The following is a 12,750-nucleotide window of genomic DNA, read 5'->3' on the forward strand; positions in this document are numbered from 1 at the left end:
CTATCTCTGACACTGCACTTTGAGACCAGAGGTGCCTCTGGCTGAGGCGGGCAACCATCACAAATTGGAACACCCGATGATAACTGCCATGATTTCAATGTGGGGCGGAGGAAACATATATACCGCACTCCCAACAACATTGATTCCTTTGAGGGTATTCTAATCACTTTTCCTATAACCAATGGTTAAAAGTGTTACAAATGTCCTTTTTCACTTCTGATTACTTTTAATGTTAGTTCTAGACAGTAAGGATTAGTTACTTACCTGTAATCCTAGTTCTCTTCCAGGGGTATACTCATCAAAGTCATAAGCACTGAATAGTCCCGCCCACGTGCGGGACCCCGGAGCAATAGCCAATAATATGCATATATCTACATATATATATAAATACATATAAATACGCATAAAATAACCATATATATATATAGATAATATGCATATGCAGCCCAAAATAACCATGCTAGGCTCAGAAAACTGCCATAATAACCTGTAAAATCTTTACATTTGCTAAATAAAGACATATAAAACACATTATATGCTAATGTAAAGAAGAAAACACTGTCTAGGTTTTCTTTGCAACACAAAACCTTTATTTTCAAAGGTAAAAACAGGCAGGATCATAGAGGCAGCTTTAGCCCAGATAGGCTGCATTGTAACAACAGAAAAATCTGGCGCCGTGCCTTTAAGACCTCTGTGAGCCTCCAGGCTCCCATCATGCACCACAGGTGACAGTTAGGTCAGTTCTTTTGGACGGCGTATAACAATGTGATAACTGCATGGGTAATATGTAAAAGAGACAGTTCAGGTATTCGTCCGGGGAGGAGGGTGGGTGTGATTATGACTTTGATGAGTATACCCCTGGAAGAGAACTAGGATTACAGGTAAGTAACTAATCCTTCTCTTCCAGGGGATACTTATCAATAGTCATAAGAACTGAATAGAGTAGCAAGCCCATCCCATACCCTGCGGACGAATACCAGACTCTCTAAATGGTACACTCATATAGATATTACCCAAACAAATTCCTCAGGGATGCCTGCCCAACTTGGGCATCCGCTTGAGCATCAGAATCAAGGCAGTAATGGCGAGAAAAGGTGTGACCGAACGCCATGTAGCCGCCTTACAAATTTCATTAACAGGAACATTTTTAAGCATTGCTATAGTAGCAGCCTTTCCTCTAGTGGAGTGCGCTCTCGGTCTACCCGGGAGCTGTTTTCGTGCCAACTGATAACATAACAAAATGCATGACACAATCCATCTAGAAATAGACCTCTTGGATGCAGGCAAGCCCGTATTTAGAGGACCATAGTTCACAAACAGATGATCAGTCTTTCGAACACTTTTAGTTTTATCAAGGTAAAACTTCAAAACTCTTTTCAAATCCAAAGAGTGCAGAGCTTTTTCAGCTGAACAGCTCGGATTAGCAAAAAATGTGAAAATCCGAGACTACCTTAGGAAGGAATCTGGGATGAGTCCGAAGCACCACTATTCGCATGGAAAACGAGATAGGGTTCTGTAGCACAAAAGGCCTGAATCTCGCTCACCCTGCGCGCAGAAGTGATAGCTACAAGGAAGGACACCTTCCATGACAGATGTTGAAGGGAAGCCTTATGTATAGGTTCAAATGGAGGACCCATCAATTTAGACAAAACCACATTAAGTTCCCAAGGAGGTGACGGAGCCCTCACGGGAGGATACACTTTCCTGAGACCCTCCAGGAAATCCTTCACAACTGGCATTTGAAAGAAAGACCCCTGGGTAGGGGACTTTCGATATGCTGTTATTGCTGCCAGATGGACTTTAATAGAGGAATACTGTAAACCTGCTTTGGCCAAAGAAAGTAAGTATGGTAACAGTACCTGTTCCTGACCTCGAATCGGGTCATGTCCTTCAGCAGCACACCACATGAAAAAACGCTTCCACTTGAAAGCATACGTCTTTCTTGTAGAAGCTCTCCTTGCCTCTCGTAAAATGTGCATGCAGTCCTGCGAGAGGCCTAGATGTCCATACTGGACGAACTCGGGAACCATACTGCTAGCTTCAGGGACGGCAGGTTGGGATGGAACACCCTGCCGTTCTCTCTCGTCAGCAGATCCGGACAACACGGAAGCCTCCTGTGCGGCACTTTGGATAGATGCAGGAGATCCGGGTACCACCATTGGCGAGGCCAATCCGGAGCCACTAGAATCATGCCTGTCTGCGACTTGTACAGTTTCTTGATCACCAAGGGAATGAGTGGAATCGGAGGAAATGCGTACAGTAATTTCTCTGACCAGTCTATCCATAGAGCATTCCCCTTGGACCCTCGTTGTGGGTACCTGGACGCGAAGACGCGGCATTTTGCGTTGACGGCGTCCGCGAAGAGATCGATTTCTGGTGACCCCCAGGACCGGAAGACATCTCTTATCACTTCGTCTTTTAAGACCCAGTCGTGCGCTTCTGCGAAGTGTCTGCTTAGGTCGTCCGCTTGGACGTTGAGGACACCGGGCAGATGGACAGCTGAAATTGTCATACCCCGAGCCAGAAGCCACTTCCAGATTGCTTGCGCTTCCAGCGACAGAGGTCTGGATCTCGTTCCGCCCTGCTTGTTCAGATAGTACATCGTTGTTGTATTGTCCGTCTGAACAAGCAGAGAGGCTGACGTGAGTGCTGGAAAGAAAGCCTTGAGAGCCAGATGAACCGCTCTGAGTTCCAACATGTTTATGTGATACAGTCTTTCTTTCTCTGACCACACTCCTTGAACTTGAAGGGGACCCAGATGGGCGCCCCATCCCTGCAGGGACGCATCTGTCACCAGCGATCGTCTGGGCATGTCCTCTTGAAAAGGCACTCCCACTATCAGATGACTCCGCTGCATCCACCATCGAATGGAGATCCGCACTGACAGAGGTAGCGACAGTTTGTCTTCCCAACGGTTTAAAAACTGGTACCACTGATCCTCCAGAGACTGTTGCAGAGGTCTCATGTGCAGTCTGGCGTTCGGAACGAGGAAAATGCAAGACGCCATGGATCCTAGCAGAGAAGAGATCTGTCTGGCCGTTGGTCGAAGATTCTTTAGTAAGGTTTGACATTTGAGGAGAATAGAGGATAGTCTCTCCTCCGAAGGATACGCTTTTGCGTCCTTTGAATCTAGAAGTGCGCCCAGATAGTGTATCCTCTGTGTGGGGTTGAGGATAGACTTTTTGAAGTTCACGTGCAGGCCCAGCTTCCACAGCTGATGTATGCAGAACGTGAGTTGTTGTTGAAGCAGACTCGGGGACGCACTCTTTAGCAGCCAATCGTCTAGATAGGGATAGACGAAAATGTGTCTCTTCCTTAGGAAAGCCGCTACGACTGCCATGCACTTTTAGAAGGTGCGAGGAGCTGACTTTAGCCCGAAGGGCAAGACTGCGTACTGGTAATGACTGGTTTGTATGCAAAACCTTAGAAATTTCCGATGCTTTGGGGCGATGGGGATGTGAAAATACGCATCCTGAAGATCTATGGAGCACATCCAGTCCCTTTGATGCAGAAGTGGAATTATTTGATGTAACGCCAGCATTCTGAACTTTTCTCGCCGAATGAATTGACTGAGGCGCCTGAGATCTAGTATGGGCCTGAACTCCTTGTTTGGACCTTTCTTTGGAACTAGAAAATATGGGGATTAAATGCCTTGTCGACGATGTGCCCTCGGGACCTCCTCGATGGCTTTAAGATTAATGCAGACACCTCCTGCTTCAAAAGATGAAGTCGATGGAACACAGACTTTTGAGGAGGAATGGAAGGTGGAGGAACCTTGAATCTGATTGCATATCCATTTTGCACAATATTCAGCACCCATTTGTCGTTTGTGATGTTTTTCCACTTGTCCAGACAAAAGCGAACACTTCCCCCCACCGGAGTGGGTAACGGGCTCAGGGGAAGCAAGCACTCACTGTTTTTGTTGCTGCTGCTTGTTTCCCGGTGCAGACTGTCTGGAAATGCCCCCTCTTCCTCTACCAGGACGAAGCTGGGAGAACTGAGATCTTCCCTGATTCTGCTGTGACGACCATTGAGGGGTTTGAACCCTCTGCTGGCTCTGTCTCCGATCATAAGGACGGTATTTTTTCTTAAAGCTGTCCTTTCTCTTTTCAAGGCCAACAGCTCTCACAGTATCGAGCTCCGTCTTCATTCTTGACATCTCATCGTCAGCATGAGACCCAAAGAGCGATTTACCATTGAACGGCAAATTCAGAATTCGATGTTGAGCTTCAGGCTTAAGACCTGTAAGCCTTAGCCAAGCTGAGCGTCTTGCACAGAGTCCATGGGCATAGCCATGTGTAGACAAGTCGGAAGCATCTGCAGCTGCGCTAATCACCTGGTTAGCCACTAGCCCACCTTCATGAAGGATTTCCAGAAAATCCTGCTTGTCTTCTTTTGGAAGTTTTTCTGTAAAGCGAGACAAGGAATCCCAAAGAGAACGGTCATAGCGACCCAGTAAAGCGGAGGCGCTGGCAACCTTCATGTAGGAAGCAGAAGTGGCACACATTTTCTTTCCTACTGAGTCTTTAGCTTTGCTGTCCTTATCAGGGGGCACAGAGGATGATGCCGCTCCTGTCTGATTCTTACGAGCCGCTGAAACGATGACTGAATCAGGTGGTGGCTCAGACCTCAGAAATAAAGGATCATTGTCCGGTGCTTTATATTTCTTTGCGATCCGCGAAGGAACTGCTCCTAAGGATGCCGGGGTTAAGAATTTGTGCTCCGCAGGTTCCAACAGACCCGGAACCAGAGGAAGTAAGGGCCTTGATGACAACTTCTGATGCAAGGTCTCGAAAATGACCGTTGTCTTAGCAGTAGAGACAGGCATCTCGATATGCAGTTTCGCTGCACCACGACAGAGAACCTCATTAAAAGTAATTACGTCATCAATTGGTGAAATCCTACTCGGAGGAGTTGATGACAGCGTTGGAGAGTAGTCCCTCTTTGAATTTGTAGACCTTGTCGAAGATCTAGTATCGCGTCTTCTAGAAGAGTGATGACGAGAAGACTTAGGAGATGGTGAGGCTCGCCTTCTCTCCGATGGAGACTTTCTCGGTGGAGTACGCTCACGTCGTATTGCAGAGTGTACCACCCGTGCCAGAGGTGACCTCGATCTAGCAGACACTGGAGACTTGGAAGGAGACCTTGGAAGGTTAATTTTTCTTATCTTCCAGTCTCTGAGCTCACCCAGCCATCGCGGCGAGATGTTAGCCCCTGTAGGTGAAGGCGCTCTCGAAGGCTCTGGAGAGATTTGCACAATCCGCAACTCAGGTGATGAAGAGGACCTCCCAGAAGAGCCAGAAACCTTAGACCCGTCTTTGGACACCGTTCTAGGCCTTTTTGCAGCATGAGACGTCGACGACATCCTCTTCGACGTCGATCTCCTCGGCGGCGATTTCCTCGGCGGCGACCTCCTCGGCGGCAACCTCCTCGGCGGCGACCTCCTCGGCGGCGACCTCCTCGGCGGCGACTTCTTCGTCGGCGACCTCTTCGACGACGAATGCCTCTTCGGTGATGACGTCAGGCGTTTCGACGGCGATGATTTTCTCGGCGTCGTGTGCCTCGACGTCGCATGACTGGGGCTCTTCGACGTCGAAACCTCTACTGCCCGGTTCGACGTCGACGTCATGGCACCTCTCGACGGCGACCTTGACTGATGTTTCGAGCCTCTCGACGGCGACCGTCGATGAGACGACGTCGAGTCCCGTCCTCTTGTAGTCGTAGGCGAGCCAGACTGGGACCGCCTACGCTCATGTCGCTTCTCACCTTGCTTCGACGGCGAATTCTTCTTCGACGGCGAGGGATGCTTCGACGTCGACGTATGCCGCGATGGTGATTTCGATGCCGATTTTGAGCACACAGGTACCTTGGAAGAAGATCTGTCCCTCGAAGTTGCAGGAGACCGATGTTTTCTCTTCTCCCCTTTGTCCTTATGCTGAGAAGAAGGCTTCTTGGAGTGAACATCTTAATCCACTCACAGTTTCTCCTCTGTCATACAGGGACTGAAGCCTGCTCTTCTCTCTCTCAAAGTTCTACCTGAAAGCTTGCTGCAGTGATAGCAAAGTTCTGGCTTGTGAGAAGAAGGTAGACAAGCTACACAGACCGAATGAGGGTCTGTCTTAGCCATTTTTTTTACCACAGGCCAGACACTTAGCAAATAAGGTCGGCATTGTGACTGGAAAAATAGCCAAAAAACAGTAAAAAATTGTTGGATTAGTCAGATAATGACTAAAGACGTCGAGTAAAGACGAAAAAATTAGAGAAATACTAGAAGAAAGTGAAAATATATCACCAACTGGCGAGCTCAATGCTCCAGGATCCTCACAGAAGGAGCCGGAAAAAAGAACTGACCTGTCACCTGTGGTGCATGATGGGAGCCTGGAGGCTCACAGAGGTCTTAAAGGCACGGCGCCAGATTTTTCTGTTGTTACAATGCAGCCTATCTAGGCTAAAGCTGCCTCTATGATCCTGCCTGTTTTTACCTTTGAAAATAAAGGTTTTGTGTTGCAAAAAAAACCTAGACAGTGTTTTCTTCTTTACATTAGCATATAATGTGTTTTATATGTCTTTATTTAGCAAATGTAAAGATTTTACAGGCTATTATGGCAGTTTTCTGAGCCTAGCATGGTTATTTTGGGCTGCATATGTATATGTATATGCATATTATCTATATATATATATGGTTATTTTATGCGTATTTATATATATATGTAGATATATGCATATTATTGGCTATTGCTCCGGGGTCCCGCACGTGGGCGGGACTATTCAGTGCTTATGACTTTGATGAGTATCCCCTGGAAGAGAACCTGACTGAATTATTTGAAGCACCCACCTGTCTGATGTGATGTTTTCCCAGGCTGGTAAGTGTTGTTGTAGTCTTCCCCCGACAGGAGTGGAATGTGGCGGGGGAAGGGGAGGGGAGTCATTGGGCAGGGGTAGAGGCAGAGCGGGAGTTGTTATTTTTACCCCTGCCCTTATTGTTGTTACCTCTGTAACCACTCCTTTGGTAGCCCCTATTATAGGTGGATTGTGTGGGGGCTTTGTACGAGGTAGAAGGTGTGTCTGAAGAGTATCCCCTGTAAGATGAGCGGCGAAATGAACGTCTGGGAGCCTGCGACTGCAGGGCTCCCATAGATTTGGCCGTATCTGTATCCTTTTTCATCTTTTTAAGAGAAGTGTGGCTCAATGGTTAGAGCGGCAGACCCTGATGCAGAGGTCTAGCCTGGGACCAGGGTTCAATTCCCGCCTCGGCGGGTCTTGGGCTCAATTTCCTCGGACCTGATAATTCTCGCCTCGGTGCCTATTCTAATCATGGGTCCCACTCTGCAACTCTGGGCAATAGCTTGCTTAATCTCCACAACGGCCCCCTCAACGCTAGGATGCCTGGCTTCACCTTGGGGGTGCCTAGGAGTGGGCACTTCACAGGGAAAACCTAGGACGGGTTCCACAGCGGTATTCGTACAAGCGCCGAGATACCCCAGCTGGGGTCGATTTGTGCGCTATACAAGTACAGTACATTACATTTACATATACATCTACATTGGGTCCGAATAAGTGTTGCTCATCGAAGGGTTGGTTAAGTATAGCACTTTGGACTTCAGGTTTGAACCCTGATATGCGTAGCCAGGCATGTCTACGCAACAAAACACTGGTGTTAACTGCTCTGAAGGCAGTGTCTGCTGCATCAAGTGCACAATGAATGGAGGTGTTTGTAATATTTTTCCCTTCTTGGATAAGCTCATTTGCTCTATCTTTGTACTTATCAGGGAGGTGCTGCATTAACGATTCTAATTCGTCATAATATGCCCTGTCATATCTTGCCAATAATGCTTGTGTATTGGTAATACGCCACATGTTTGCTGCTTGAGACGCAGTTCTTTTCCCGGATGCGTCAAGGAGCTTAGACTCTTTATCTGGTGGGGGAGCGTCACCTGATGTTTGTGAATTTGCTCTTTTGCATGCATTGGAAACCACAAGCAAGTCTAGTGGTACTGGGCCTTTAATATATGCTGGGTCTGAAGGGGCCTTTCTTATTTTAACAAGGGAACCCAAACAGTTGGCTTAGGACCGTGGGAAATTATGCTTTAAAAGACAAAGGTCCTTAGCTTATCAGAATCAAATTTAAAGATAAAATATAGGCCATAGTAGGAAACTATATTTGTCCTCTGTCCAGCCGGACAGGGTATTTATTTGAACAAATTGTAGAACAGTTAAATAGATCGTTACTGGCACAGTCCTGTACCACATTCAAGAAGGACAAACAACATATAAGGGAAAAGATTTCACAGGCAAAAAGAGAGCAATACTGGCCACTTTAGAGTCGATTTCGAATTGAAGTGTTTGCCAGGAAACACAAAACGCAACTGAGATATAACACAATGGCTAAGTTGTGAGTGTGCTACAAAAAGTCGACGTTTCGATCCCCTTATGCTCTAATTACATGGGATCATCATCAGGACAGAAATTTGACAACATTTGCCTGCCTGTAAATGTAAGACAACCGCCTGTTAAGGACGAAAATAGGAAAAAGAGGGGAAAGAGAAAAATATATCAGCCAATGACTGAATTATAGGTGAAACTCCAACAACTCAAACAGTCCAACTTCTTTGTACATTTTCAGTTTACTCGGAATTGACTTATCGTGTTCTATTCAGTGTTTGAAACAAGGTGAAATTCGAGGACTTCCAATGCCGAGTGCGTGAGTGATCGGTGGTGGCACATTTGTTCTACATTTGGCATTGTCTGTTAAAACCGAGAGGCATGTCACAATTACAAGCTCCTATTATTTAGTGGTCTGAACAGGTCCACTCTTCGTGTTTTTAAGGCGTACACCAATCAAACATCCATGTGCATTCATACCGTGACGGGTTGAGGTGATTCCTGCTTAGGGGGGCTCGGGAAATTAGCTTACCCAGGTTACTTGGGCTCCTGAGATCTTAAACATGTGACGTGCCCACCTCACCGGGTCGGGATCTTGTCACGTTCTGGGGTAAGATTCGATCTATCTACGAATAAAGTAAGTACCCATTAGGTATAGAATTCTTGGGGGGAGTTTAGTTGGCAGGTGGAAATGGCGAGTGATGTTACCTGATTTTCGAGGTCTCGATGTCCGCGCGGTTGCCAGCGGACTGTGACGCCAATTTGGTTTGTCACCGAGGTTTTCTAGAAACCCAGAAGGAAGGGAATTACTTTCTGCAGTTTGATGTATCTAAACGGGCGCACTATGGAAGCAGTATCAACTAGGAAGTTACCTGGTATACAACCCTTCGTCCGGATTTCAGTGAGCTGTCTGGTTCGTGGGCGAGGCCAGCGCTGGGACTGGTGAGGGAAGGGGAGAACGGAGGTGTCAATCTAATGTCATCAAGGTTAGGGTGAATCTTACGGGAAAGTATCGCGGCATATGCGAATTCCTGGGATGGATATGGCTCTCACCTGTAAGAGTACAATGACTCTGCTGCAGTCGGTGTTCTGGGAGCGGGGGAGCGATGTCCTATCCATCAATGCTGTGATTGCAGTCCGGTGCTGGGAGAACCACGCTGTATTTTAATGCGGCGTGTCTGTGACAGTAGAAAGAGGCCGATCGGTGGTGGCCATCTTGGAATGGGTCTGTTTCTATTACTTGGGCTTTACTAACTGGCGGCCATTATAGAGTGGGGATTTGGAGCGATGAGGCTTCAATAAAAGCGTAATAGGATGAACCTTAAGGTCAGGATATTTACAGTGCGAGTGCAAGTGTGCAGACGGCGGAAGTGCTTACTGTACAATTGTTTTGGTGCATATGTGAAAAATCGTGAAGGTGCATCACGTGACATTTTTATGATTTCGAGATTATATACAATTTAGCGTAAATGGAAATTACATAGCCTATATAATATTACGGGGTAAATAAAGGAAAACCAACTTGAAGTGCCAACATAGTCTCTGTGTCTGCCTTCTTCCAGGCCCGGAAGTGCAGTGTAAGGGTTACAATAGAGCAGTCCAATCTTCTGCCCGGTTCAGACCATTCCTTATCGTGTCGAATTGAATCATTGTCTTTAGCTCCTCTTTGTTAAGCATTTGGGCAATATCTCCACCTCGTGCTGGTAGCTTTACCACTTTCAATATTGTCCATCCTATGTCATCTTCATTGTGCCCAGCATCCATGAAATGGTCAACCAGCGGAGCGTTGGCGGTTTTGCATCTTACACGGCTCCTGTGTTGACAAATGCGTGTCTTGGCTTTTTGTGTGGTCTGGCCAACATACAGTTTTGGACAGGGACATTCTATGGCGTAAATTACATTTGAAGAATTGCAGTTCGAAAATGAGTTTCTTTCATACGTGGTGTTATTGTGAGTGAATTATTTTTTTTTTTTTACCCTCCACCGTGTAATCGCAGACATTGCAACATCCACATTTAACATGGCCTAGGAGTGGGGGTAGGCCCCAGGCTGCGTCGAGTGTAGCTCCCTGTGGTGTTATAGGTAATGCTGCTCTAACAAGGTGGTCCTTTAGATTTTTACTCTTGCGGAAGGCAAAGAGGGGTCTTTCGATGTTTATAGGGCCTGCATTTATTGTTGGCCAATGTTTCATTATGGACCTTCTGATTTTATTGGAAACAGGCGAGAATGTGGTGACGCATGCAATTCTCTCTTTCAGATCTTTGTCTTTTGGTGTCAATAGGACCTCTCGTGGGCAATACCATGCGCGTTTCAGGGCCTGCTTGACTATTCTCCTTGGGTAGCCCCGGTCCTTCAGTTTATTAGAGAGGACTGCAGCTTCTCTGAAGTAATCAGTTTTACAGGAACAGTTTCGTCTTATCCTGAGGAATTGTGAGTATGGTAGAGAGTCCCTCAGCGCTCTGGGGTGGTTACTTTTATAGTACAGGAGCGTATTTCTCTCCGTGGGTTTCCTGAAAAGCCTGGTAAGGAGTTCACCTTCTGCATGGTAGATGGTGAGGTCCAAGAAGGCTATAGAAGACTTGTCATAGGTCAGAGTGAATGTGAGTCCACAACAATTATTATTAAGCCAATGTAAAAAATTGGTTAATGTTTCGTTGGTCTGGTTCCAAATTAGGAAAATGTCATCTATATATCTTCTCCATATTTTAATACCGGAGAAGAAAGGATTAGATGGTGTCAATATGGAACCAGTTTCCAATTGGTCCATAAAAAGTATCGCCAGGTTGGGGGCAAAAATAGCCCCCATGGATGTCCCCTTGATCTGCTGGAAGAAAGTGTTGTCAAAGAAAAAGAAATTTCTCGTCAAACATAGTTCCAGTAATTGGAGAATAAAAATGGTTGGAACTCTATGTGGGCGTTGGCGGGTATCCAAAATTTTTTGAATGACTAGTAATGCAGCCGTTTGTGGAATATTTGTGTACAATGATTCCACGTCTAATGTACACAGTGTCTCCTGGAGGGGATCAAATTCAAGATGTTCTACCAAGTTAATCATCGACATGCTATCCCTCACATAGCACGCCGTGGTTGGGACAAACTCCTTGATGAAGAAGTCCACGTAAGCTCCCAGGGGTTCCAAGATTGAGCCACAGGCTGAGACTAAGGGTCGTCCGGGTGGACTTGTAAGATTTTTGTGAATCTTGGGAAGTGTATATATAACCGGCAGTCTGGGGGATTTTACGTTGAGGAGGTTGTATTCTTTCTTACTCATTAAACCTTCAGTACAAGCTTGGGATGTGAGTTTGGTAATGATTTCCTGGATTTGTTTGGTGGGATTCCCAGGGAGTTTTTGATAATGGTCAGGATTATTCAGTTGGCGCATAATTTCTGCCTTGTATGTTTCTGTTTCTTGAATAACAATTCCACCACCTTTGTCTGCACTTTTTATGACCACATTCCTGTTGTTTTTAAGAGTTTCAATTGCTTTCTTCTCTCGGAGAGAGATGTTATAGGGGATGAAGAGTTTGCTATTCTGAATTGTCGTGAGGTCCCCGAGTACAAGTTTCTCAAATGCTATGAATTCAGGCGGTACCATTGTGGATGAGGGAGAAAAGGTAGATGGAGGTCGGAACGGGGTGTTAGGTTCAGAAAAGGTGCTGGGATGGAATTGAAAAAATGCTTTCAAACGGATTGTTCTGAAAAATCTTAACAGTTCCGTATGTAGTTCCATAAAGTTGGGACGAATGGTTGGCACAAAAGACAACCCTTTCTTCAGTAATTCTATTTTTGTTTCTAACAGTATGTGCTGTGAGAGATTAAAAATAGATATCACCTCTGCTGGTTTCTCAACTACCATTGGTAAAAATTGTTCCTGGTTTTCCTCTCTCCTGGGGGATTGTGCCATCTTTGAGGTTTCTTTACACGCCCGCGTTGGGGGGTGTTGGGCTGGCCTCTGGCTAAAAAATTACTATGACCACCACCGCGCCTTGCGTTTGCGCTAGACCCCTCACCTGGGTCTGAGCTGTCTGAAGACTCAGCCGATGTATCGGAAAATCCGACCAGGTTTTGGCGACGGTTGTAACGTCCCCAGGGTTTGTTAGTCTGTGAATAGGAGTAAGTTCCGTTAGTATAAAAATCCTTCTGGAGGTACGGGTAGGTATTCTCAACGGTATAGTTCTTAATGTCCTTTTTTATTTTGTTGGATTTCTTGTTTTGCTCTATTCGATGGAAATCTGAGATGGGTCTGAAGGGGCAGCTTTATATTTCTTCTCTATTCGTGGGTTTATGACCAGAGTTCTAACTGGGTCTTTGAAGACTTCAGGAGCATGCTTAATAACTCCTTTAAGCATGGGTAAAATGGATGAGGAT

The 12,750-nt window shown here is 46.1% G+C and overlaps 1 protein-coding gene across 3 annotated transcripts in view; it reads right to left on the minus strand.

Annotated features, from left to right (window-relative positions):
• The window catches only part of ZC3H13 (zinc finger CCCH-type containing 13), a 401,604-nt gene that overhangs the window by 89,215 nt on the left and 299,639 nt on the right, over positions 1-12,750 (minus strand). The gene's annotated exons all lie outside the window — the stretch shown is intronic.

Source organism: Lissotriton helveticus, chromosome 8, assembly GCF_964261635.1.
Source record: "Lissotriton helveticus chromosome 8, aLisHel1.1, whole genome shotgun sequence".
NCBI lineage: Eukaryota > Metazoa > Chordata > Amphibia > Caudata > Salamandridae > Lissotriton > Lissotriton helveticus.